This window comes from Rousettus aegyptiacus, unplaced genomic scaffold, assembly GCF_014176215.1.
Source record: "Rousettus aegyptiacus isolate mRouAeg1 unplaced genomic scaffold, mRouAeg1.p scaffold_m13_p_11, whole genome shotgun sequence".
Classification (NCBI taxonomy): Eukaryota; Metazoa; Chordata; class Mammalia; order Chiroptera; family Pteropodidae; genus Rousettus; species Rousettus aegyptiacus.
This window is the reverse complement of record NW_023416286.1, coordinates 31,704,576-31,732,462: the sequence shown is the minus strand read 5'-3', so window position 1 is coordinate 31,732,462 and position 27,887 is coordinate 31,704,576. Positions and strand designations below refer to the sequence as shown.

Below are 27,887 nucleotides of genomic sequence, written 5' to 3'. Positions count from 1 at the left end.
AAATCTAAAAATATCATTGCCAAAACTGATGCCAAAGGGCTTATCATCTAAGTTTTCTTCTAGGAGTTTTATTGGTCAGGACTTACATTCAAGTCTTTAATCTAGTTTGAGTTGATTTTTGTATATGGTATAGTATAAGGGTAAAGTTTCATTCTTTTTGCATGTGGCTCTTCAGTTCTCCCAACACCATTTATTGAATAGACTGTCTTTTCCTCATTGTATATTCTTGGTTTATTTGTTATGAATTGACCATATTTGTGTGAGTTTATTTCTCTTCCATTGATCTATGTGTCTGTTTTTATGCCAATATCATAGTGTTCTGACTACTATAGTTTTATAATATAGTTTGAAACCAGAAAGTGTGATATTTTTGCTTTTTCTCAAGATTGTTTTGGCTACTTGGGGTCTTCGTGGTTTCAAACAAATTTTAGCATTGCTCTATTTCTGTGAAAAAACACTTTGATATTTTGCTAGAAATTACATTGCATCTGTGATGACTGGTTGTATGAACATTTTAACAATATTAATTCTTCTGATGTGTGAATATGGAGTATCCTTAGAGTTTTCAGTGTACCAAATTTTCATCTTAAATATATTCCTAAATACCTTATTGTTTTTGAGGCTATTATAAATAGCATTGGGTTTTTTTTTTCTTTTTTCTTTTTCATTTCTCTTTCTGATGATTTATTGGAGTATAGAAACACAATTTAATTTTGTATATTAATTTTGTATCCTTCAACTTTAGTTAATTTGTTTATTAGTTCTGTGAGTTTTTACTGGTATCTTTAGGGTTTTCAATATATAATATTATGTCATCTACAAAGAGAGAAAATTTTATTTCTACTTTTCTAATTTGGATGCCTTTTTTTTCTTTTTTTTTCACCTAATTTCTCATTCTAAAACTTCCAGTACTATGTTGAATATTAGTGGTAAGAGTGGACATCTTTTTTTTGTTTCTGATCTTGGTGGAAAAGTTTTCAGCATTTTACCATTGAGTATGATGTTAGCTGTGTGCTTGCCATATATGATCTTTATTATGTTATATTAGATTCCCTCTATAACTAGTTTGTTGAGGGTTTTCTAAATCATAAAATGGTGTTGAACTTTGTCAGATATGTTTTCTGCACTTATTGAGATGATCATATGATTTTCATCTTTCATTTTGTTAGTATGCTATCACATTGATTGGTTTGTGCATGTGAAACCATTTTTGCATCCCTGAAATAAATCCCAGTTGATAATGGCGTATAATCCTTATAATGTATTGTTGAATTTTGTTTGTTTATATTTTTTTTCAGGATTTTTACATCGCTGTTTATCACAAATATAGTCCTGTATCCCTTTCTTGTTTGTCTTTGTATCATGGTAATGCTGGCCTTCATAAAATAAATTTGAACATTTTTTCTTTTTCTATTTTTGTAAAAGTTTGAGAATTATTTTTATTTAGTTCTTTTTTAATGTTTGGTAGAATTTGCCAGTGAAGTCATCTGGTCCTGGACTTTTGTTCATTGAGAGACTTTTGATTACTAATTAAATCTCCTTACTAGTAATTGGTCTGTTAAGATTTTCAATTTTTTCATGATTCAGTTTTAGTATATTGTATGTTTCTAGGAATTTATCCATTTTTCTAGATTATCTAATTTCTTGGTATATAATTGTTCTTACTAGTCTCTTATGATTCTTTGTGTTTTTGTGGTAACAGTTGTAATGGCTCCTCCTTCATTTGTAATCTTATTTATTTGAGTCTTTTTTTCTTGGTGAGTCTAGCTAAGGGTTTATCTATTTTACTTAACCTTTTACAAAAAAGCAGATCTTACTTTCATCGATTTCTTTTTATTTTTATTGTCTTTTTAGTCTCTATGTCATTTATTCCTGCTCTGATTTTTATTATTTCTTTCCTTCTACTAACATTTGGCTTAGTTTCTTCTTTTCCAAGTGGCTTGAGATGCAAAGTTTTTGTTTTGTTTTGGTTTGGTTTTTTGAGATATTTTTTTCTTAATATTTATTGGCTTAAACTTCCTTCTAAAAACTACTTTTGCTGCATCTCACAAGTTTTGTATCAAATATTTCTATTTTCATTTGTCACAAGATATTTTTTTATTTCTCTTTTGATTTATTTTTTGACCCATTGGTTGTTCAGGAGCTTGTTCAATTTTCACACATTTGTGGATTTTCCAGTTTATTCTTGTACTTAATTCCCAGATTGATGCCATTCGTAATTTCATTTGTTGGACAAAATGTTCTAAATACAAAATATGCAGGTCCACAAATTGCTGTACTCTCATTTATGACATAATAATATTGAAGTGAAATCCATATGGTTAAAGTAATTTTTTTTAATACTGTATAAAACTTTGGGATACTCTAAGGTGTCATTAAAACTATTAAAAGAGAAAAATAGTCATTGTCTAGATACAATCACATTATCACAGTATGCCTTGTAAAGGCTATTTTAATTCTGAGACATTTTCAAAATCTTGTATTTTAAATGTATAATCTGTTTAGTAAAAATGAGGTACATTTAAAGGAACTTGTTTTCAGTTTATGAACAAAACTATCAATAATACCTTTTGTATTAAATGAGGTAAATCTCAATTTTGTAAATTGAGTATCTCTTATTGCTGAAGACTATAACAATTAGGTTTACATATCTTTTCCTCTTTTGATATATCAAACTACTCTAGATAGTCCTATCTCAAAAAGAGGTAGATACTAAAGACAGGCAGACATACAGATATATAGACTTCGGTGTGTGTAAGGTCATTGTTTTTACCATTTTTAAAAGAAAGTAAAGTTCTTTTGGTCTCTTGTCATTATTTGAGATTAATTTGCTCTATAGAACACACACACACACACACACACACACACTAATGATACAGTTCTGTCAACCAAATGAGAAATATACTTGGGAATCAATATACTTGGGAATCATGCATGATAGAGATAAAGAACCATAGAAATGCTTAATCTTTTTTTTTTAAGCAAATAGATGTTGTATACATTATGTATGGATATTGTATACAATATGGAAAACATTATCTTGTATTTGATTCCTAAAAAGTATTTCCCTTTCTTACAGAAATGTTTTATGTAGTGTAGCAGATAAATAAAATTAGAACAATATTATTTTCTTTTCCTAAAGTTTTTAAAGTTTGCCTTCTTAAAATTATTTGTTTTTTTATTTTTTGAGTTCATTTTCCTGCTTATGAATCAAAACTGTTCTCTAAAATATACATCTTACCATGACAACTTAAAACCCTTAGGTGTTTGATGACTGAAACACTTAGCTTTTATTACAGATTATACCAAAAATAAATAAAAAAAGGTATTTAATTGCCAATTGCAAAAATTTGATATTGGATATTGCTGCTCAACATAACACATATGAGGGTAATTACTATGCTGAAAAATAACGAAACCCTCATTAGGCCCACACTCATCTACCAAAAATAAAATCATCTTGCAGGATGATGCAGGTGTTTGTTGTGCATTATAGAAATAAGTTTTAAGTCTTACAGACTCTTCATCTATAAAAGAATAATTCAACTTTTCAGTTGTGACAACCATTCAGAGGAAGCCTAAGTGTTATTTATACTAAAAATCTCTCTCCCTCTCCCCTTGCCTCTTTTTTTCATCAGCGAGAATAGGAAATGGAAAGAATACCTTGTATAGCCACACAAGTACTACCAACTATTAAAGCAAAACTTACATTATTATAAACCAAATTCAGAATTTTTGAACCTGAGATCACATTTCCTCCAACTCTCTGGGCAGATACGAGACTCTTCTTTAAGTCTTATTTATTATACTGTTGTAAAATTTGAATTTCAAAGTTTGAAAATAGTCTCATCTAATCCTTGTTGTTTGTCTATCAACTTTCAAAGTGCTAGAAGTGTTTTTGCTTAAGATTTCTAGAAAAATAGCAATGGATGGAAAAATAGAATTTATTAACAATATTAGATAATAATGCTTAACAATTAAAAAGTATTATACAAATTTCCACCTAAATACTGTTTCCTTTCTTTAACGACTAAATTTTCAAGTATCACTTTCAAATGATGAATCTTCTGATATTCCATAAGTTTTTACTACATTTCAGCCCACATATTTTTCACTATAAATTTAGTTTAAAAGGCAGGTTTAAGAAGAAAATGGCTTTTTTACTGCATACAATGTTAAGAATGCATTTTGTTCTTGTACCTTCTTAGCTGTACAATTTTTTATGCTCTTGAATTTGTGGACATACTTTCATAGATCTTGTAGCATCAACAACTGTCAAATATGTCATCCCAACAGAAAGAAGAATGTCCGTGGTTAGTTTATAGAAATTGTTGTATTTTTACATTCTTTGATCCCTTACGAGTCTGCCTAAAAGTGGACAACTGCATCATAGGTAATTCAGTGGTGAATCTCTTTTTCTTATTTCAGTGGATCAATGGCTGTCATATATATATATATATATATATATATATATATATATATATATATAGTATAAAACCTATTTTAGAAATTTTTACACTGGCCTTCAAAATCAAATTCCTCTACTATTCTCAGATCCCTAGAGAAAGTGGAGACTGTATGCCAAGCAAATCCTGTTTGCTTTCAAAAGTGTCAAATATACATCTGTCTAACTATTTACACACCTTTGTTTTATTCTGAGTTCCTCAATAGGGACAGCAAACACACATTGATGGGAGATACTGCACATTACTCTTGAAACTATAAGAAGACTTGGTAAAAGATTGTGTCTTGTTTTGTATTTTAAGGAAGAGAAATAATTAAATTTACTATTTAAAGTAAAAATATACAGCTCTGGCATGATTGCACATCTGTTAGCTGTAAGGAAAATTACAAATGTCCTGTTATTCTGGCCCTTAAATTGTGGCTATAAACTTCCAAAAACATAGAGTGAGTTTACTTATCCCAGCTAGTTTAATTATATTGGCTTATTGAATAGGAAATGACCAAGGAGTAAAGTAACTTGTTTAAAAATATGGTGTCTGATTTATTTTCATCCACACGTGCACATAAGCCAAAATTTACAATTTGCACGTATTAACTAATTACTTACTACCATAGGTTAATGAACTATAATGATATTCTCTTGCAATAATTACTCTTGTGTATTGTGATTTTAATTTTTTCCCTAAATACGTTCTTTTTAATTTTTTACCTTAAATGATTAAAAAATATGTATTCTGGAATTGTGGTAAACACTAAATGAGTTAAGATTCCTTTTTCTTTCTTCCTGAAAGAGAACACACAAAACAGTGAAAGAACGTGCTTCAGGAAACACAGGAGGAGTCTGGTAGCTAATCTCAAGAGCACTGCTTTTACCTGATTGACTCACTTTGTCCCACTTTTTCCCTGTATAAAATGATTAGTCGTAAGTACTTTCTAAAACTGGGGGAAAAAAATGGTATTTTGAACATGATCAACTTACATTAACATTTTTCACTTCTGAAACCCCTGAGTTAATCATTAAACCAAAAAAAAAATCTATATTTACTTATTTTTGTTTATATAAACTCCTTTCAATCTTTAAGATGTCTGTCTCCAAGTTTCCATGACTAAAGAAATTGGCTCCTGTTTTCTTCTCTTTCTCTCATTTCTCTCTTCCTGTTTTCTCACCTCTTTTCTCCCCCCCCCCATTTTTGTTTGTTCCTGAAATTAAAAAATATTGATTTATCAACCACTGTTTACATGGCAGTGTAAATATTTGGATCATTGAAGACTATATTTTTGCTTTAAAATATTCATTGGAAACACACAATCACTCTATCAGAATCTTATTATTTAAGGAAAGTAATAAAATAAAATAGTAATAATAACTGCTCTATCCATGTAGCAGGTACTGTTTTGACAATCTGAATCCATTTCATGTGAGATCCAGACTATTCCATCTGTTTATTAGCCTTGGCCTATATATTCCATCCACTTCTGCATATTTCCTCCCTCTATCCCCACTGTTTTGAGTAGTAGTTTGTGTTCAAATGTCACAACACATTTGTATTTACAAAGCCCTCTCTTCTATGCTAATCAGAAGTCAAAGCACAAAGCATAATGATAGAAATACCTATGTGGAAAACTCAATTTGCATTTTCAAATGAGAGATGTCAAGTAAAATTAAATTCTTTTTTAAAAAAGTTTATTTATTCATCAAACTGAGCAATTATTTACCAAGGACTTGGAATACAACAATTAACAAAACAGAACAAACTCCCCTTTTTCATGAAACTTGTATTCTGATTACTGGGGGAAGGGGGAAGATAAAAATCAAGTAAAATGTATGATTTGCTTTTAACAAAAGTTCCCAAAAGGAAAATAAACAAGTGAATCAGGACAGAGAATTGAGAATGGGAGATATTAGACAAACTGATAAACAAAGCCTCATTGAGAATGTGATACTTAGATATCGGTCTGACGAAGTGAATAGACAGGCTATATGGACATTGGGAAAAGTGGATTTCAGGCAAAAGGATAACAAATTCAAAGACCCTAAAACATGATAGTATTTTATGTGTTTCAAGATCTTCAAGGAGGCCAGTGTAATTGGAGCAGAGAGTAAGGAAAAGAGCAGTAGGAAGTGAGGTCAGAGATGACCAGGGGCCATTTTATGCGAGACCTTTTAAATGATGTACAAATCTTAAGCTTTTAATCTGAGTAAAGGTGGGAATTCATTTGAAAGTTTTGAGCAGATATGTGACATGATATGATTTTTGTTTGAATAAGAGTTGTAGTATAGCACAGCAGCTAAAAGAACGGATTCTGGTACTGGTAGTTCCGGAACCCACATCTAAACATTAACAAATTATAGGGTCTTGGTCTATTAGCCTAGCCTTACTGTGGCTCATCTTTCTCATGGGTAAACTGGCGATGATAGTTGTATCTACCTCATACAAGTAATGTAAGCATTAAGTGATTTAATATTTATAAAGCACACAGTAAGGAGTATTACATGTGTGTTAAAAAAAAGAGTCAGCATGTCTGTTGTGTTAAAAATGGACTGTGAGGATCAAAGGACAAAGATAAGACACCAATTAGGAAGCTATTAAAGTATTTTAGAGAAATTATGTTTTCTTGAATTAGGGCAAGTGATAGAAGTGGTCAATCCCTGCATATATTTTGGTGGTCATGCCAATAGAATTTGTTTAATTTAGGTGCTAAGTATAAAAGATAAAGGGGAGGGAAGTTTGAATAGAATGTTTAAGCTAAGTGACTGGAAATATTAGTTGGCATATTAAAACAGAGAAGGCAGTGAAAAGAAGGGGCCAATTTGAGATTAAATTAGACAAAATTTTTTAAGTCTGTTTGAATTTGTTTGCAAGATTTTTTTTTTTTTGGTAACTTTTTAATTTGAAATTCCTTTTACACATTCAAGTAGAGATGTCAAAGATTGGTTAGATATGAATCTGGAATTCAGGGAAATGTTTAGAGCCACAGGTATAAATTTGGGATTTGTCAGCCTATCTAAAGTGAAGATAGTTAATGAAGTTACAGAATAAATGTGGAGATAAAAGTAGTTCAATGACTAACCTCTCAGGCACTCTAGTATTTAGATGTCAGGGAGATAAAAAGGATACATAAAGGAAAAGGAAAAGCAGGAGAATGTGGTGGCCTGTAAGCCAAGTGAAGAGAGTGTAGAACGTTATGATCACGTGTACACATGTTACTGATAGAGCAAATGAGTCTGGGCCATGGTGTTAAAAATAGCAGGATCATTATTGATTTTAACACAGCAATTTTTGTATAAATACAGGAATGAATTCCTAAAAGTAGTGAGTTCCATACTAAATATAAAGAAAGGAGTTAGAAATAATATATACAGGAAACTCTTTGAAGAATATTTATGTAAAGATAAAAAGAAAAGAAATATTAGCTAAAGGGGAAAGTAGACTACATAATATTTTATTCATATAAAAATAATATCAAGGTTTTATGCTGGCAAAAAATCCAGTGGATTTTTTTTTTTAAATGATGATGATACAGAGGAAAAAAATGGAATACTTTCTGAAGCAAACTACTTCAGTAGGTAAGAGTTGCTAAATTTGCTTAAATATCTAGAAGGATGGGCAGGCCAATCAAGGCTATTGAATTAATATAGCAGTGTATATAAAACACTGAATTTATGATTGTTCTTTAAGTAGAAATACTTTGAGGTATATGCACAGTTAATTACCTCTCTTATCTAGAGAGCATTTCTCTCAAACCACAATGTCACATGGTTGGATTCCATAAGCATTTTATTTATTTATTTATTTTTGAACTACATCAAATTCTTCCTGTTATTGTAGTTGATTAAATCAAGAACGGGCATCTGACACAATATAAACTAGTAAGATTCTCTGTCCTATCATTTGGAATTGTAAAAGAGGAATAGCAGTGAGTTTTTCTCTGGCCAAGAGTATCAGTCAGGGTGAGTCAGGAAAAGAGAAGCTATACAGTGCTTTTCGAAAATAAGATATTTAATAGAACAGATTGGTTATTCAGATATTAAAAGTATGGAAACGTTAAAAACAAAACCCTAAGGTAACGTAGATATTATCAACTGCACAGAACAGATACTGCCCAGAGCTGAGCTAGCTCTTGTACTAGTAATTAGGAAGGAACTACCACCAGTAAAGCTGTGTTAACCTTGAAGCTACTTCTCATAGAAAAATGTGAAGAGCTCATACTACCAGAATCTAGAAGCCCAAGGAACCTTATATGCCTGAGGAGGATACCACATGTTTACTTCTCAAAAGAGGAAGGGAGCATCTAGCTGGTACTAGCATCTATTCAGAGAGTACTGGCATAGGGGTGCTAAAATAGTTCAGAGATGGAGCCATAGTTAACCATTTGTTACCAAAGTGAAAGTGACAGGATATAGAAATAAAAATTACCTTCTCCCATGCTCCTGCCTTTCACTTCCGTTTTAGATTCTAGACAAAAACCTAGTGCCACCTAGCAGGTAAGTCTGATGATTGTAGTATGCAAGCACTAGCTCCAGCATCAGAGAGAAGAGAAAAGAACAGTGGCCTTAGCACTGAATGACAACGGGTAAAATACCAGTACAGTATGTAACCTAAGGAGTTTGGGGATAAACATCTTTCACACATGAAGTGAACGAAGAGAGAACACAGATGTTGTCCTGCAGGGAGTGAGAAAGAGAAATATGTTCTTTCCAAAGAGTGGGAACAAATGAAAGTTCCAACCACTGAGACCTATCTAAAGTCCTGCTCTTGAATTTCATAAGGCATTTTTATACACTGAAAATTAACCTTTCCTCCTTTAGTTTATCTAGCTAAAGCACCCAGCAAAATATCTGTCATATATTAAAAATTCAAACAATATTTACTGAAAGAGAAATTAGATGTTGTTTTCTGAAATTTATCATAAATTGTTCCGTTACTGTTTATGTATCTGTGTATCTGTACTGTCCTATATGGTAGGCACTAGATACATATGACTACAAAGCATTTGAAATGTAGCAATTTAAGTAACACATTTTTTTAAAATTTTTTAAAAACTGACATTGAGTTAGTGGGAAAGCATTTAAGTATGATTGGAACAACTAGAGATGTGAACCTACTTGATTTCAACTGTAAATTTTATTAAATCTAAATATACTGGATATTTATGATGAAAACCCAATATTCAAATTGAGATATATGAAAAAACAATGCAAACTATCTCAATAAAATTTTTATATTGATTCCATGAGAAAATAATGCTCTTTTAAATATATTAAAGTAAATAAAAAATCACTAAAACTAATTTGGCATATTTATTTTTTATATTTTTCACTGTGACTACTGAAAAGTTTAAAATTACATATATGGCTCACATTTCTATTGGATAGCACAGCTCTAGATTTTTACTACTCAAAGTATGTTCTGTGCACTAATAGTGTACATATCATCTAGATGTATTATCTAAGGTTTCAGAAAAACTGAATTTGGATCTGAATGTGCTTTTTAACAAGATCTCCTGGTGATTTGTATGAATATTATTGTTTGAGAAGCACTGCTTCAAACTACTTCCATATTCATAAGTTCCTCTAGAGCAAAGATCAAATGCAGTCTCTACTGCCTGTCTCCAAACATGATTTGGTGATGAAAATGAGGACTTGAAATTCTCAGGAGATGAGAGTTTGGTAAATAGAGAAATTATATCTGTTAACATGGAAGATGTGTTGAATAATTCACAATTTCCCCAACCTGTCTACATAAATATTTTGTGTTACACAGTTGCTAGTTTGTAACTAGTACAGCAGATTAGCACCATACATCTTAACAGAGCTAAACTCAGCAAGCTGCATGGGGACCTAGTGCTATATAATGCCATTGCAATCTGAATTTTCCCTTTGTCTCATGCAGCCCACTAATCTGCCTTGGAAAAATTTACTGGAAAGTTCTCCCTGATCTTTGTAAATTTCACTTTTTTTCTTTAAAATCACCCTTCTTTATCTCCTCTTCCATCAAATTACTTTCATTAATATTTCTAAAGCTAAACAGTATATTGATTGCTTCATTCTTTTATTATCAGAGCCCCACCATGTATTTTGAACAGTGCTGGTATTATTATTAGAATTGTTATTACTTCTGTTCATTGTCTGATACACAGACTCTAACCTTTTTTTTTTTTTTGTCGTTGTTGTTTTTCCTTAAGCTTTGAAATTGTTAATGTGTGACTTTGCAGTATATGCTGTTTTGCAGGAGTCTTATCTAGGGTGAGCAGAAATACCTGTAGTCATTATTTTTTTTTGTAACTTGTGATTACATTGAAAAACCAGAGAAATTCTCTCATGAAATAGGTTAAGGGAGCACTTCCAAAGAAGACTAAAATATGAGACATGATTGCTAGAGGAATTAATACTGAAATAGGTTTTGAACTGATCTTAATTTATTATTTATACTGTGCTTAATTCAAAAAAGGATCTGAGGCTGCATACAATAAAAGACATAGATTCAAAAGGTCCATTAAAACAATTGAATGATAATTAAAGGAGTTGTGGGAAGAAGAAAGAGGAAATACAGCTGTGCTAAAATATCTTGACTAAGAAGAGCTGTTATTTCCAAACGATTAGCATATCTAAAGATACAGGCAAAAAGGACAAAAAGGAGCATCACTGTCCAGTAAATAACATAATTAAAAAAATATTTTGTAAATCTGATATAAAGGACATGGGAAACCTCACGGGGTATTTTATTCCAAAGCAGTCTCCCACAGTTACAAAGAAGTATTCTTCACAAGGCTGTTTCTTCTACTAATTTTCATCAAAAGCTGAGTACTCATTCTATTTTAGTTCTGTGAGGCAGCTCTAAGAACTGCTGAAACCTTTGTTGATACGGAAAGAAATGAAATACCTGCTATATGTCATACATGAGCTGAGAGTGAGGGATGTAGTGATAGAAAAAGCGCATAGGGCTCTGGTACTCTGGACACTTCAGGAAGGAAGACACACATCAAACAAGCACCCAGAAAGTGAAGTTTAGAAATTTCAGGATGCTGTAAAAGCACACATCAGGCAACTTTATGCAAGACTTTTTATAGCAGAGAAACTTGCTGGAGGAAATGACATTTAAGCAAAGACTGAAAAATATATAAGAGTTCTTCAAACTAAGGAAGCAATTTGCGTAAAGACTCTAAAGTGAGAAACAAATGCAGTATGCTTGAGAGTGGTGTCAGGCTCACTATAACTGGAAAGGTTAAAGTGGACTGAATGGCAAAGGCACGTTGGACAATGAAGTTTTCACTCTTAATCATAGGGATACTTGAAGGAAAAAAGAGTTTTTAAAGCTGGAGCTATTCACTTTTTTTTTTTTTGAAAAGATATTCCACTAGAGTAGAAAGTAATTTATATGGAAGCTTTACTTGGTAGAAGATAGCAGTTATGAAGCTATTGAGATTCAAATAGGAAATGATGGTGGCTGAGCTCCGATAGAGATGGCGGCAACGAAGATGAGAAAACAGATAGATGCAGACAGAATGGACAGAACTTGGGCTTGTTGAAGAAGTAAATCATGACATCTTCGCAGAATCCCTACTTGAAAAAAAGGTTTAGGATCATCTATATCAAAAGTACACTGGTTTTCTACGTGGGGAATTGAATGGACACAGGCTCTTGGTTGTGTTGTAGACAGCGAGTTAAGCATCTAATTTCATCACTGAAACCTAATCAAGGTCATAATTCTCTAAAAACAGTATTGGTTTTGTCCTGGAAATATACCAGTCCCCATTCAATTAGAGAGTCTAAAGATCTATTTTCTTTACTTGTGAAGTAATGGACATTAATAAATCATGTGAATCTTTTCAGTTTATAAAAAACTCCTACTTTCCAAATTATCATTTTTCCCTGAGGAGCAAGACTTCTAATTGAGACAAGTTCCCAAACGTATTTTACGTTCTTGTAATTATTTTAAAACATATGGCAATAAAAAAGTTATGCCTCTTCAGTGTATTTTTATGTAATATTGCCATCCTATAGGTTAAAGTAGCATTCACTATTTGATCTCGTTTGTTTCTTTTTCTCCAAATAAAATTATTATTCAATTAAAAAAACATAGGTTTATAAAAAAATATGTACATGTTTTATATCATAAACATGTTTAGTTTAATATTTTAATAAATTACAATAGTTAATTATAAATTTTAACTGCTGAATTTATTACTCATTTCCCTGAAACTGCTAAATCAATTGTCCAATTTGTAAATGGAAACTTAACAAATTAACTTAATTCAGCTCTTATTGCATAAGTTTTATGATAGTGAATGTAATGGTTGGCACATGTTACCTAGAGGAATTTTAATTAGTTCACAAAGGAATGTCATATCTCTGCAAACAGAGAGATTAATTTTAAGATGTGATTTCTTTCATCAAAAAGTCTTAAGAGACCTAAAGCATGATTGTGTTAGGCACCTAGCACATAACATTTTGAAAATCTAAAACAAAAAAGTACTAGGAAAGAGAGGCATTTGTAGGTCAGGATTTCCATATGTACATGAATTGACCCCAGGTAGTTCAAAAGAGATGCTAATGGAGGGATTACTTACCTATTTATGAGCAAGGTTGAGGGAACAAAGAAAGAGTAGTGAGACATCCAGACTACCCAGACCAGGAAGTTATTATGGCTCTCTGGGCATAAGGTACAAGAGACAGAAACGGTGTTACTAAATCTCAACAAGAACAGGAACAACAGAGGAGTGTATTAGTCAGGGTTCTCTGTAGAAACAGAATCAATGGGAATGTATATGTATACACTTTTATTTTAAAGATTACTCCCCATTGTATGGAGAGTAATCTTCTTAACTCAAAGTCCATTGATTTTAATGTAAATCTCATCCAAAAACACCTCATAGAAACAGCCCGAATAATGTTTGACCAACTATCTGTGCACCGTGGCCCAGACAAGCTGACACATAAAATTAACAATCACATGTAGGGACTTCCCTACAAGAGCTACAGTTTTGGAGGGGCAGAACAGTGTCCAAAGTTATAACAAGTCACTGAGAGAGTAAAAAAAAAAAAAAAAATCCCCTGGTCTCAGTTACTATTGGACCTTCAGGTCAAATAAATAAATAAACAAATAAGTGATAGGTCCTGAGCCTGCTATAGAGCTCTCCCCTTATCCTAGATTCTACTCAAAAATGTTAGCTGCATAAGGACCTAGTAGGTGGGTTAGTTCAGAACACTCAAAAAGCCCTCCAAATGGGCCTTGTTCATTGTGATGAGCGATGTGAAGGGCAACTCGTCTTTAACTTTAGAGGAGATAGCAATGATAGAGAATGCTAGTTCTCTAGAAATAATACAGCAAGCTATTAAATTACCTATCATAGAGTTTTTCTTCTACCCTCTACTCACATACATCTTAATAAAGCATTTAGGGTACTATATATATTCCCTACTCACTGAAGCCAATCAGCATGAGGACATGTACATATTGATTCTGTGTGACGTTCTGTGGAATATCAAGGTGAGCCAGACCCACTAAATCCATATTATTGCAATGAGAAGCAGAGCAGACAGTGCAGAAGCAAGGCAATGATGCTGTACCAATTTCCCTGCAAGGCTAAAGTGAATTGTGCCTGTGTTCTTCCAAGTTGGAATTTAGAAATACACATTTGCTTCTTTATGAGTAACGTACCAGATACCAGAGGGTGTTTTGCTTTCTTCCTATGCCATTACATCAGAAATGGCAGCTGCTTTGGGTATAATCACCCCATCCATTTCCTTTTATACAGGTAGAACAGGAATGCAATAGGAATCCATTTCTTCGCTATTCAAAATTTGATAATAGCACTAATCTTTGCAATCCCTCCAGTGATGCACTGTTGTTATGATTTACTGGATCTACTATTTGATGTTGTGGGTGTGTAGTGTGTGTGTTGGGGGAGGAACAGTTCCCTGGTAATCTACACAATTGCTATTATAGTAGCCGTCACTCAGTGGATCAAGAATCCAATATGCATATTCAGTGTGTTGTTAAGGGTGTCTATTATAAATACACATTTAGAAACTAAAAACACAACCATGAATTGTATACTTGCTAGGGAGGAGGTCTCCATCCTTTTTGGTACCAGGAACCAGTGCTCCTAAGAGAATCTTCTGCCTGATGATCTGAGGTGGATCTGAGGTGGTGATGCTAGTGCTGGGGAGCAGCTGCAAATGCACATGAAGCTTCTCTTGCTGGCCTGCCGCTCACCTCCTGCTGTGTGGCATGGTTCTTAACAGGCCATATATGTACTGGTATTAGTTTGTGCCCTGCGCTAGGGAGCACTGAAATGTCTGACAATTTTAGGCTTAGGTTTTCACTTATCACCTGTCCTCCATAAACCTACATTCTGATCAGTAGAATATGATAGCAATATTTAATAGTTCTTAAAAGATATCAGTATTGTCCTTTGCACATTGTAGTCACTGTGTAAAATGGCCACAGCTCCCTCTGGTGAAGACTTAAAGAAATATTTATAGTATACACATGTGTCCATATTGCCTTTCTCCAACTAACCCAGACTTACTGCTGGAAGGGTATCCAAGTTTAAGAACTAGTTTAAGTGCACGAAATATATAAAAGTCTAAAAATTCCACTACATTGACCTGATCAGGTTTCTACCCAATAGAATAATATAGATGAAAGCGCCATGTAACCTGCTGATATATTTCATTCTCAGAGAATCCATGGATTATTTTGCCACTTCCACAGGTTCCTGTGGGTTGCTACACTATCCCTGCTCTCTATGGAAATAATTACACCCACCATGTCTCTGATGATGAAACCATTGAAATCAGAGCTTTCAAGGCTGTTGATACACTGAATAACATGATAAATAGAGCATTCAGTTCTACTGTTAAACTTTGAAGCTTGTAGGATAGATGAGCAAGTTGCACATAATAAATTTACTCCGGCATTACAACTTCTTTAGACTTTTTATTCCTTACTCTGCATTATTTCAAGAGAATTCTAACACTTGGATCTTATTGAAAGTAGTCTCTGAAGTCTAGGCTTTAAAAAAATCTTAAAACAAACTTAGATCTCCCTGTTAGAGCTGAGAAATTACACTAAAAATACAAAATGAGTGCTCTATATCAATAGATTTGACATAATCCAACATTAAATTTCAACTTTTTGTTTACTACTCTTTGAATTCATTCCTACACCTGTTCTCTGGTTTCTACTGATAAAAATAGTAATTTGCAATTCCTTTGGCATACTTACTATTTTCTTCCAGAAAAGACATTGCAGTTCTCCTGGGGTATTATTTAACACTCATTATGATCAAAAGCCAGTCCTTCACATCTGGGGATTCCGCGAGAAAACTGAACTCCGACACCCTAAGAAATCTGTTCTGTGTAATGAATTACTATCACTTATCCAGCTAGAATGATACTAGCTATGAACAGTCCTTTGGAATTTGAAAAAAGTCATCGAAATAATTTTCTGTAAGGTTTAATTCTCTTGATGAACCCTGACTGAGAAAGGCTGGTAAATGAAGACTTTGGGGAGAGGCACCTGCCTCACGTGAAGTCATTGAAAATCTTTATGTTATCAGACAGGTAACTATAGTAGCTATCCTCAGCAATGAAGGTTCAGGGAGATGAGGTTGTTTGAGAGTCTCTGTTTTATCTGTCTATCTAAATACTTCTATTCCAAATCTAAAGGCTCCACTTTTTCCCAATCAGTGCTTTAAATTTAAGACTTGTGAAGATCTATGTTTATTTGACATTGTGATGTTGCAATAACTAAATTATATTTTAGGCCTGATCTTCAGTCATATCTGTCCTGAAAGTATGAGAAACAATAGGATTATTTTCAAGGTCACCATAGATGGTTTCTGTTCCATTTACAATGTATGTTGGGAATTCGACGCCCATTTTGTTGTTGTTGGGAAAACTCTCTAGGGCCGTCAGAGGCAGCTTATCTGACTCACAGTATTTATAATTTCAATTCCAGTCAAGTACAACAGGCATTTGATCTCCAAAATCTTTCTCTTCCACCCATGATATGTATAATTTGAAAAATTATGATAATGCTAGCCAGCCCAGTACTGAATGCAATTTTGAGGACTGGTCAGTCTGCAACAGAGCACTGTCATTCAGGGTCTTACAGAAAATGGAACTGACCCTACATAGTTCAAATAAAAATAAATTAATGAAGGGACAACATACGCAACCGTGGGAAGAATTAGTGGATCAAACAAGACTTGTCAAAGCATGACCCTAAGAGACTGCCAATTGTATAAAGCTGTTAGCACTCCAAAAATAAAGAAATGAAAGGAAGAAATAGTATTACCAGAACCCAGTGACACATGAAGATTCTAGTCAGTGTTGGCTATTGTCTTAAGGATATTCAACTAAGTGCATAATAAATATAAACCTCTACTCTCTGAATGTCTGTTAATGACTCCTATTATCTAATTACCCAGAAGCCAACTGAGGACAGAGAGGGGCAAAGGAAGGTGGAGTAAATGGAGGGTAACTAGCACATGTCATATCATCTGAATTTATTCTATCACTATCTTGATAAATCAAGCTGTTAATAGTGACAGTTATCATATTAATAGATATATGAAATAAAATTAGTACATACATTGTATACATACATATATATACATAAAAGACTATAAAATGTAACTATAATTCTCAAAGAAATGTAAATTAAAAATGTTATACACATTTTAATACTTAGAATGTGCCAAGTACTTTCTAAATATTTAAGTGTATAGTAAGATTTTATCTTCCCTAATCCTCAGTGAACCTTCCAAAGAATCAGTACTATTTTCAGTAAGTGGAGTTTCATCATCTTTAAGATCTCATACATGATAAATGAAAACATAAAGATTGGAACTCAGGTTAATTATATATATATATATTATATATATATTATATATATATAATATATATATATATGCTTTGAGCTACTTTAACTTTAAGTTCAATAGAATGGGTTTAACTATTTTTATTATATAGATTGTGCCGTGAATCAGAGATAATGCTAAAATTCTCCACACAAAGAGGAACCCAGCTAATGAGCACCACAGTTAGGAAAAGAACCTAAGTTTCCTGAATCAGAGGCAGGCAGTCTTCCCCAAGGGCCTACCTCAGATTCTTCAAACAAGCTGTGACTCTGCTATTGCTGCTTCCCAGATAATTATACTCTAATCACATACTTTATGTTTCTGTGTATCCTTCTGATATTTCTCTTGCTCACTTTGTGTACAATCAGCCTTAAAGAATTATGCAAATATCTTGTTTAGGTTCCTTCAGTTACAAATTGCTATTTCATTAATTGAATTATAAATGGAATTTGCCTTTTCTAATATTCAGTAATCAGATTTAAGTATGAAACAATTGATTTTATATACACAAATCTCTGCACACGTACAAGGCATATCAACACTACTTCCTGGATTGGTTTATAAGAGAGAACCCAAGCCTGAAAAGAGGAAATCATAAGAAGATGGAAGCATAAATCTGATTATGGAAACAGTTTTTACTGATCATGTCCCATTCTGTATGTTCACCAAACTCCCTTCTGATGTGATGGGATCCTTTAAGCTACCTCTACCAAATCTATTGTATTCATTTTCTTCACTTAAGATTAATCCTCAATTTTTATTTTTTTTTAAATATATGTGACTTTTTCTCCTTTCTGTAAGCTCCTGATGATGTTTGTTAATTTGGATATTCAAAATTAAAGTGATTCTAATAATGGATATTTGATTCATTCGATTAGTCTATTCACATTTCTTCTCTGAGGACCTGTTAAGTACCAGGTTCTGTTCTAGGTGCCATGGACACATTAGTCAGAAAGAGATAAGATCGCTGCCCTCATAGAACTTATAATATAGTTGGAGAAAACAGACCACTGAGAAAATAAGATGTACAATATAAAGCATGTTAAAAGTTAATGTGTGCTATGGAGAAAAAGTGAACAGGGGTGGGGGAAATGACAGGTTTTACAATACTAAATAAGGTGGCCAGGTAAGCCCTCAGTGAAAAAGTGTTATTTTGGCAGAAACTGAAGGGGGTTGGTGAGTCAGACATTTGCACGTTATATGGAAAGAATATTTTAGGCAGAGGAAGAAGCTGAAACCATATTCGTACAGGAAGAGCATACCAGCGTCTTTAGGAATAGCAAGAAAACCCCATAAACTGAGAGTTAGAAAAGAGGAGAGAACTAGCAGGACATGAGGTTAGAGAGCAGCAGGGTGTGGTTAGGGATGGGGCATATATTGATGGACAGATGGGAAAGCATAGAGGAACTGGGCAGAGGCAATAAATGACGTAAAACTGCACTCAAATGGAAGCTCTCTGTTCTTGAGTCTGTATGACCCGCGAGAGCAATGTCCCTCCTTGTCTTGTGAAAACATTTATTGTGGACTGATTGGAGTACCACCAATTTTATTTATTTTCATGAAGTAAAAATTAAATATTTTGTGAACTGAAAGACATTTAATAAGTAAAATATATTGTGTTCAAACCATACTGAGGTTTAAGATTTCAGTACAAAAATTTGTATCCCAATATGAAAATTATGTATATGATAGTAAAATTTCAAATTTCCATCATTTCATGATATTCTAATTCCCTCGCATCCTTAAACTGTTCAAATGAAAGTTGAAAAAACTCCTCAGTGCTCCCAGTTTTATAGTTATAACTTAGCTCTTAGCTCTAACTGAATTGTGTGAGAGTTCCTTATTATATAATATTTAAGTCTTCATAACTAAAGTTTACGTATGAAAGAAAAATTGCCATAACTAAATCATTTCTAATAATAAATTAGTAAAATTAGTCACTATTCAAACATTACTGTGGTGGTTAATTATATGTGTCAACTTGACTAGATTAAAGACAGCCAGAGAGCTGGTAAAATATTACTTCGGGGTGGGTGTGTCTGTGAGTGTTTTCAGAAGAGAGTAGCATTTCCATCTGTGATCTGAGTGAGTCAAATGGCCCTCCCTAAGCTGAGTGGGTTTTATCTAATCTGTCGAGGGACCAAATAGAACAAAAAAGGCAGAGGACGGGTGACTGCTCTTTCTTTCAGCTTGGTCTAGGACATTCATCTCCTGCCTCGGACACCCGGCATTCCCAGTTTCCTGGCCTTCAGACTGGGATCCGGACTGAGATTAGGCCTGGTTCTCAGACTTTAGGACAGAGACTTAATTACACTGCTAGTTTTCCTTGTTCATCTTCAGGATAGATTGTGTGACTTTCCAGTCTCCACTATACTGCATGAGCCAATTCTTAACAAAAAATCTCCATAGATATGGATAAATGATAGATAATAGATACATAGATAGATAGGTAGATACATACATACATAAATACATACATACATAGATAAATATGTAGATAGATGGTAGATAACTAGATATACAGATGATAGAGATAGATAGGTGATAGATAGATGATAGATAGATGATAGATAATAGAAAGATAGATAGATAGATAGATAACATATATACATACATATATACATACATACATTCATAGATAAATATGTAGATAGATGGTAGATAACTAGATATATAGATGATAGAGATAGATGATAGATAGATAGATAATAGATAGATAATAGATAGATAGATAGATAGATAGATAGATGATAGATAGATAGATGATAGATAGATAACATACATACATACATACATTCATAGATAAATATGTAGATAGATGGTAGATAACTAGATATATAGATGATAGAGATAGATGATAGATAGATAGATAATAGATAGATAATAGATAGATAGATAGATAGATAGATAGATAGATAGATAGATGATAGATAGATAGATGATAGATAGATAACATACATACATACATACATTCATAGATAAATATGTAGATAGATGGTAGATAACTAGATATATACCTTATTGATTCTGTTTCTCTGGAGAATCTTAATACAACATATATCACTTCGTACTAACAAATTTACCCTGCTGTCATGGCAATGGAAAATATAATGAGTACGTTGCAAACACAAAATACAAATTTTGAATTTAAACTTTTTAAAATCAAGGTCCATAAAGGTGAAGAAAATGTTAAAGAACTGACATGTTTACACTTAAAACCATTGACAATGAATATTTATCTGACAGAGTGAGATAAGCTAAAAAATTTTTTAAAAAGATGATGAATTCTATAAAAAGATTTGAATACCAAAGATTAAGTTAGACATTTCAAAAAATTGATAAAACCTTTCAATATTCTTTTTGAAAAAGGCAACCTTTATAATCATGTTAATAGTCTAATATGAATTAAAATATGCTATTATCATACATTTTATCTTAAAATTATGTAAAACATCTCCACTTCAGTGATTTTGGTTAACATTTCAGTGTAAATGTTAATAAAATATTAATTTTTCCTTTAAAATTTTTACTTTAAAAGTTTCCTCTGTGGCATTTAATGAAGTAAATATATTCAATAATATTTTACTGTTCCAAGTACAATAGTATTCTTATAAATAATCTTATTTAACACTAAGTGAGCTATTATATATTTTTTAAACTCTTGTTTTAGACCTCTGATTATCTGAAAGAAGGAAAGAAATCTTTTTTGAATCCCATTGTATATTCTGCCAATTATTACATCTCTCACTTCGCTAAATTATCTTAAAAGAGTAAGAGAATGAATGATGCTAAAAGACTTTTAAGTAACTTATGAAAGCAATTTATATAGCAAATTCTTAACTTCCTAAAGGACAAAGTCATAAATTCAAGTTTTCTGATTCCAAAGTTTTTTATCAATACTTTTTTTTACTGATTGACAATTTTTTATTTCAATATTAATACAAATTCAAGTGTCAAATGCTTTCTCCTAAAATCTATATATGTTTTGTGGAAAAATAAGTCAAATATGAGAATCTGTTTTTATTAAATTTGCAAATATTAAATTATTTTTGCAAATCGTACAATGAAAGAACAGGAAGAAATCAAATTTTGCTGTTATATATTTTCATAACTATTACAATAACTCCAAAATCAATTACATATTTGTACTTTGTAATTAGTTTTCCTTTTGTAATATACAAACAAAATGATTTTATCATCCAAAAGATTAGTTAAAAGCTCAAGTAACCACCTAACTGAGCAAATATGTATTGAGCATAAAGTGGTCACATCATGTCTAATACCTTTTGTTATTTAACAACAACAAAAGCTTGTTCTTAAGGATCCTAACAATAAAGTTTGGTGACATATATACATATGAAAAAAATTCAACAATGTTATATAACATTATTTAAGGCTAAATACATGAAATGTTAAATTATTTTGTTTTTACTAAAACAAATGTTTAAATTCCTTTGGAAAACAATTTTATTGGAATATTTTTTTAAGAAATAAAATAATATTTATTTGTTTTTATATTAAAAAAGATATGTTCACCGTGGAATTTTTGAAAATTTAGAAAAATACAAAAAAAAAATAAAGAATAAAATTACTTCCACTCTCAGTACCCAGAGATAACTGCAATAATTGAAAATATATATCTGTTCATGTTTATCCCTTATTTTACTATTTTACTTTTTTCAAAAATAAGGACACGTTTTATATATATATATGTATATACATATATATACGTGTATATATATATGTATATACACACATATATATACACACACACAAACACACACACAATTTTGTAACTTCTTTTTAATTTTTTTAAAAATAATTTATTTATTTTTATGGTGACATTGGTTAACGAAATCTAATAAGTTTCAGTTGTATGTTTTAACAGTAAGGCATATATATATTTACACTATGTGTTCACCTCTGGTAGTTAGTTTTTAAATGTTATGGTAATTTATCCCTTACTATCCTCTTGAAAGCTCTTCTTTTGCAAAAGAATAGTAACTGGAGAGTAGAAGATTTGCTTCAAAGTCTTGGCAAATGATAGTCTTTAAAAGCTAATTACTCCTAAGAACAAATAATAATTATGAGTTACAAATCAGCAGTTAAGATTTGTTTCTACTCTGAAACAAACATATCTAGTTGTAAGAAAAAAGGTAATTATATACCACAGAAATATCCATATGTCCTTTTGGCATTTACAGGCTTAGAAAAATGAACGAAACAACCAATAATCTAATGAATAAAATGTAAAAAATTGAATCGCAAGATGTTGACAAATGAAAATTTCTGTAGTCATGGCTAGAAATTGGTATGTGACAGAGCCATCAAAATTAAATGCCAAAAGCTCAGTACAAATAGGGCTCAAGATGTTTAACTGTAGGAATATCTAGTTTTCTAATTCGGCCAAATTTCAACACATGTTTGAAACTCTTGAAATAGAGGAAGATTCAGCTCTGTGTTGTGACATCTAAGCTGACATCTCTAAAAGTGAAGCTCTGAAAGCTACAGTACAGAAAGGCTAGAGAATCAGTTCTTCATTTTTATGAAATATGTTTAATGGTATTAATGTGAATCCAACTCTAAAATGCGTCTGGCACAAAATATTGCAAATTAGTCAGATTTCTTTTGCCAAAGCTACATAGAAACTGAACCTAATTTTTCACATTTTTTTTTTTTTTTGTAAATGGTAAACTTAATGACCCCAGTACTCTGCATGACTTTGGCAATGAGATACAAAACAATAATGTAAAAATAACATGAATATTAAACCACAAATTCTTGCTATCTTGATCATCATCTACATTTATAAAATCTTTTTTTCTTTTCCTTTTTCTTTCTTTTCTTTTTTTTTTTTTTTAGGAAAACAGATATTGAATTCATTAAAAAGAAACATTAGTTAAAAATCAGTAGTTGGACTCAATTGAAACTGAATTGTTTATTTTTCAAACCCTATTATGGCCATAGCAATACTTCTCTGTATCACTTAGTCATTTAAATATTGGATAGGCAAAAGTATTCTTTCAGGATAGGAGTGCTATCATTTTCTTTACCTTATATCAATAAAAATAAAATACAATTTCTGCTGTATTTTTAAATATTAACAAGTAATCGCTGCTTCCTAAATTCCATGTAAACTTGTCAGAAATAGAGTAGGACAGATAAAAGGTACTCATAATTAGGTATTTGTTAGCAAAATTGCATAGTTCACTTGATCACTAATTTGCTTTTTTTTTCATACCCTATTGACGCAACACATGTCCAATTTATCATCAGAAAAAGGTTCCATCCAAACTCTTGTTTTTATAAGCCAGCAGAAGAAAACTATTGTGAGCATCTACCTTTTCAACAGAGAGATGAACCATTTGATTATATTTCCATAAACTCACATAAATTCTAGAGAAAATCAATTGTTTTAAAAGCATGTTCATGAATATCCATCACAATATTTTTCATTTTATTTACAGTACTACAATGAATACATCTGATTTAAATTGAAATCTATAGTTGTTTTGATTTCTATGGTTCAATTTTTATTTCCTCTTTATTCAGAATAGTAATGTCTGCAATTAAAAATCTTTATTCATAGCTTATTAACCATAAATTTTGCCTTCCATTAGAAATCGGAATATACAAAAAGTACAGGATAAATGACTTGCTATGAAATGCCTTCTCTGAGAGCACGCAGTGCGCGTGAATCATGATAAAGAATTCAACACTAGTGATAACAAATTACATGGGTTGATAATATTCTGAAACATTTTAAAACTTATCTTTATACATCAAATGCTAAAAACTGAAAACATCCATTATGTTTAACAAATACACATGTGCTATTTATCAGAATTTGGATTTAATTCAATGGTTTGCTTTTAGGGGTTTACAATTTAAAAAAAGAATCCTAAAAGTTTACCATTATTACATGTATATCTACTGTAGTGTACATATATAGTGGCGGGGGGGGGGGCGGCAGCAGAGAGAAAGAGAGAGAGAGAGAGAGAGAGAGAGGTTTTTCCACAAATAAGTTTTTGTCAAAACATTGATCAATGAACCTAAATTCTTTTAAATTTTAATGTATGAAAATTATGACTCTAGAAAGTTTTAATATGAATATTTTTATCTTAAAATTTATAATATATGATCAATTTCAGATCTGCTTACTATATTCTTAGGAAGCATATTTTGATTTTAAAATATCAGTTTATCTTCTTTGCTAATACTTCTTCTTTCTGACCCTCTATATATTATTTTCCGCTCTTTGGAAATTTTTACTTTCCTTGGAACTTCAGCTCTTATTTCTGGGAGAATTACTCCAATTGGAATTCTCAGAATATATTTTTATATAGAATTCAAGTTTATTATTTTTTTTATAGACTAAGAGGTAAATGAATAGAGTAATACTTTCTATCCAGTCACATCTCTAAGTCTGTATTCCATTGTCCCAAAGTCTATTTAATAGAACAGGGGAGCTGCCTTAAACTGGACCTAACACTTTGGAACCTACATTTTAATTAAAAAAAAATAATAACACCTCAGTTTATTTGAAAGAAATGACTGAATTTTCCAGTTGTGCTATATGCCTTTTTGTTCATCAATCATTACTATTGAGAAAAGAGGATTTAGCAAGATCCAAACCATTTTTGAGATATACTGATGAGGTAAAGTTAAGATTCTGCTAGAGTATTTGCTACTGCATAATATGAATATCACTAGCTGATTTTTTAAATTAAGTTTGAAAAGTAGTTTAGGGTCATATTGCTTATCCTATATTCAAATTAACTTTGGAGAGCTTCAGAGGTATTTTTAAAAGAAAGAAAGGCATCCTTTAGAGTTGGTAAAACCAAGATAAAATACAAAATATATTTGACTTTCAGCTTTGACAGACATGCAAAATAAATTGCTGTTTTTATTATTTTCTACACTTCAAAGGTAAATGCTAATTTACAATAAAGCTGTTTTTTTCTGATTGGGAACTATATGCATCATTCCACAGGTTATGACAACTTATACCTACCTATTGTAAGCTATTTAGAATTCTCATGAACAATGCTAGTAGGACCACTGGTTTATAATATACGAGAATGTGCCTGGTTGCTCAGGACACCATCTTGCTTGGACAAGAATATATGAGCAGAGGTGACCTAAATTGTGGTACTAATTTCAATATGCTCTTCTGTAGAATTTTTATCTTTAAACTTCTGGTATTTGATTGCCTAGGGGAAACAGAGGCAGTTGAATTAAAATACTTACAAATGTGTATGCTCAATTATGACCTCCCTTTTTAGCCTATGATTAGCAAAAGCTGAATATTCACATTCACATATTCTGCAAACACTCTAACTTCAGAAGAATTAAAATCTAAACTTAAAATCTTTCAATAAAACCGGGACACATTACAAATATCCCCTCAACTTTTTATCAATGGTGGCAAAATTTAACTACATTCCCAGGGTTAAAACACATTTATCACTTATCACACTTTGCATATATTTTTCTTAATGGATATTAATGTTAACCTTCCCTTTTCATGAGTTACTAATATTTTGCTAAGAACTTTATCAACAAGAATATGAAGAGAATATTCTAAGTGGTCCTTCTTCCTCTAATCTGAACCACTCTTATTCATTTTATCCAAAATTTGAAGTTTTTTGAGTTAAGTCCCATGCATAAAAGTTTTAATAAATGTTTAGTATTCATAAATAATGTCCAAATGGTATGATTAGGCTTCACCTTACCTATACACTATATATTCATTTTTATAATTGCATTGTATGGTCCACATCTAAACTCAGCTGGTATGGCTTATGCATCTTCCATAAACCTCTCTGCATTTTAGCTCCTAAACTTTTATTTTTTATTGTTTCTTCAATTCTCCTCCATCTTTTCATGATCTGTCTATTCTTTAAAGTATAAGCATGAGAGCATCATCTTCCTTTGAAGACTTGGATAGCATATCCGGTCAATCCTTTCTCTATGAAATAATGGAAAAATGCATGGTCATTCATTGTCACCAGCAAGATAAGATAGCTCATAATATTTTTAATTTTCTGAACAGGATCTAATTTTGAAATATAAACAAACACCTTAAAGGTAAAGGTCTTATTGTGTATTTCCTGATACATGACTACTTAAATTAGCTAGCTTTTGCTAAATATCACCAAATGAGTGGCTTAAAAACCAGAAATTTATTGACTTAGTTCTAAAGGCTAGAAGCTTAACATCAAAGTGTGAGTAGGTCTGGTTCTTTCTAAGGACTCTGAGAAAGAATCATTTGTATGCCTCTCCTCTAGCTTCTGGTGATGTATTGCCATCACCTGGAGTTCCTTGGCTTGTAAAAGAATCACTCTGATCTCTACGCTCATCTTCACATTCTCCTTGTATGTGTGTGTCTGTATTTCCCTTTTTTTATAAGGACACAAGTTATTCGATTATTGGGTTGGGCTCCCTCTACTCCAGTATGACCTCATCTAACTGTAACTAATTCATCTGCAATGACTTTATTTCCAAATTAGGTCACATTCTGAAATACTGAGGCTTAGGATGTCAACGTATAAATGGGGTGGGGTGGTGGGCAAATTTAACTCATGACAATAATAAACCACATAAAATTCAATGTCTTAAAACAACCACCATTTGTTTGGTCAGTTAGCAGTTTTGGTTATGATCATCTGGAAAATTCTTTTGGTCTCAGATAAGCTCATTCATTCAGCTGTGTTTTGGGGGTTGGCTGGCTGTCAGGTGAAAAAAATGAAAGCAATTGGGCCACAAGTCTTTCATGATCCAACTGACTAGCCCAGAATTTATTACATGGAGACTGGGCAAGTGTTTAAACAGGAGGGCAAAATGGTGAATGGATTTTTGAGTCAGGCTAAGAATTGGCACAATGTCATTTTTACAAAGCAAGCCACATGGTAAGTTTAAATTCAAAAGCATGGGAAATAGAATTAATTTATTTTAGAGGACACGCTCCAAAGTCGTATTGCAAATATTAGGGCAAAAAGCTCAGTCAATACTCAATACCTCACACATGCTATCTATGAAAGAATGTCATTGATGTTGCTTCTTCTTTTTATTTATTTTTTTTTGATATACCATAATGTAAATTTACTCCATGTTATTTCTGTCTTTTCATTTCAGAGCTAACATGTAAAACAATGATGAATATAAACATAATATCTCTAAGGCATCTGAATTCCAAATATAGCCTGGTTAATCTGGATAATTTATATTCGTTGATTAGAAAAATGGAAATGGGAAAAAAGAATGCTAGAATATAGAACTAGAACATATTAAGGCATAATGCTGAAAATATAAACATAAACATGTAGTAGAGAAAATCATGAAATATGTGGAATAAACATCTTAGGGAGGTATTTCTGATGACTGACTCATGCGGGAAAAAAAGAACTTAAAAGTGACTCAGAAAAAAATTGCTTTTTTAGAAGTTTTCTTTGTGAAATCTAGGAAGTGAAGCTTGTTATCAAAACCTCATTGTGTTTACCACAGCACTATACAAGGGAGATATAAGTACTCTGAAAAACAGACAGGAG

The 27,887-nt window shown here is 31.9% G+C and overlaps 1 non-coding gene across 1 annotated transcript; it reads right to left on the bottom strand.

The window, feature by feature from the left end:
- Positions 1-24,702: 24,702 nt before the first annotated feature.
- On the bottom strand, positions 24,703-24,836 carry LOC118609480. The gene has a single exon (XR_004953456.1). It is a non-coding gene; the product is annotated as a small nucleolar RNA SNORA36 family (small nucleolar RNA).
- Positions 24,837-27,887: the final 3,051 nt, after the last annotated feature.